The sequence below is a fragment of the Myotis myotis genome, unplaced genomic scaffold (genome assembly GCF_014108235.1).
Source record: "Myotis myotis isolate mMyoMyo1 unplaced genomic scaffold, mMyoMyo1.p scaffold_m19_p_7, whole genome shotgun sequence".
NCBI classification, from domain to species: domain Eukaryota; kingdom Metazoa; phylum Chordata; class Mammalia; order Chiroptera; family Vespertilionidae; genus Myotis; species Myotis myotis.
The window spans coordinates 47,346,772-47,348,864 of NW_023416379.1; positions in this window are offsets into that span (position 1 = coordinate 47,346,772).

Below are 2,093 nucleotides of genomic sequence, written 5' to 3' on the forward strand. Positions count from 1 at the left end.
AGGGACAACAGACTCCACCGCCCAAGCAATTACCGAACGCGCGCGCCGGCGAGGGCGGGACCGGCCTAGAGCCGCAGCCCCGCCCATCCCGCGCGGGAGGCGTGTCCGCCCGGCGTGGTTTGCGGGGAGCCGGGCCAGGAGTTCTGGGCCAAGGCCGTTAGGTGTTCCTTTAGTGTTAGTCTGTGTTTGCATTATCCCTAATATTCCCGCGCAGCGATAATCAAATTAACCACTTTTCTTTTTCTTCTGCCCGGCGCCTGTATTAGCATCCCTCTATAGGGAGTCGTGTTTAATTTTTACATGGGCCCAGAGAAGATATATATATACACCTATATATATATATATATTAGGAGACATTACTGAAGGTAATTTGTTTGCACAAGGATGAATAATTCGGATATCATAAAGGCTGGGAATTAATTTCATGCATTCTAGAGCCTTTCCTATTTCTCCTATGGAGTTGATCAGTCCCATCAAATAATGAAGAAATATAAACATAAGGTAATAAATGTATATGGCCCTAGCTGGTTTGGCTCAGTGGATAGAGCCTCCGCCTGGGGACTGAATGGACCCGGGTTCGATTAAGGTCAAGGGCACATGTCCAGGTTGTGGGCTCATGCCCAGTAGGGGGCGTGCAGGAGAGAGCTGATAAATGATTGTTACTCATCATTGATGTTTCTGTCTCTCTCTACCTCTCCCTTCCTCTCACAGTGCTTGTGTTCAGGTAACCTTACTTTACTTAAAATGGCCCCAAAGCACAAGAGTAGTTGTGCTGCAGTTCGGATATGTCAAAGAGAAGCCATAAATTCTTTCTTCAGGTGAGAAGTTGGAACGTTCTCAACTTGATGTGGAAAAAAAATTTATGCTGAGGTTGCTAAGATCTAAGGTAAGAAAGAATCCTTTATCCGAGAAAATGTAACAAAGGAAAAATAAATTCATGCTAGTTGTTGTTTCACCTCAACCTGCAAAAATTATAGCCACAGTGCATGATAAGTACTTAGTTAAAATGGAAAAGGCATTATATTTGTGGGTGGAAAACATGAACAGAAAATGTGTTCCGATTGATGGCAATGTGTTGGACCAGAAAGCATATACAGAAGACTTTGGCAAGGGATTTTCTGAAATGAGTGACACCAAACCATTTACTGCAAGTAAGGGATAATTACACAGATTCAGGAATAGGTTTGGACTAAAAAAATATAAAAATTACTGAAGAACTGCATCTGCTAATGAAGAAGCTGTCACATTTCCAGGAGAGTTGAAGTTGATCAAGGAGAAAGGGCACCATTCAAAGCAAGTCTTTAGTTACAAGGAAACCAGGCTCTTCTGGAAGAAGATGCCTAATAGAACCTACATTCATAAGTGCAAAGGAGGTACCAGGGCATGAAACATGGAAGGACAGATGAACTCTGGCACCATGTGGCAATGCTGTAGGGCACATAATAAAGCCAAGTGTAGTGCACAGAGTGAAGAGACCATGTGCTCTCAAAAATAAAAACAAAATTATTTGCCTGTGTTCTGGCAACATAGTCAGAAAACATGGATGACAGCCACAAACACAGCACAAGAAAAAAGCTGAGTACAGTGTATAAGATAGTTTTAGAAAGAGATCACATTCATAGCTTTTATTATAGTATGTTACATTGGTCTATTTTGTCATTTGTTACTGTTATTAACCTCTTACTGTGCATTATTTATAAATTAAACTTTGTCGTGGGCATGCATGTATAGGAAAAAACATAGTACATGTAAAGTCAGGTACTCTCCATGGTTTCAAGCATCAACTGGGAGTATTGGAACATATACACCATGATAAGTGGGGGACTCTTTACTATTTGCAATTGCATTTACTATTTGTCATTGTAGAGAAATTACAGAGACCATGTAAATTATATTGCTCTTATTATCTTATTGTGGTAAGAGATTTAACAGTACCTTAATCCCACCATCAAAAAATGGCTGTAAATCCTATACATAGAAAACATCAATTCCTTAAGAAATCACTATTATTCATGGGTGGAAGAAGAGAAAGAAAGAACACTAAAGAAGATTATGAAATTAAAAAAGATAGAAATAAGGGATGCAAGAAGGTA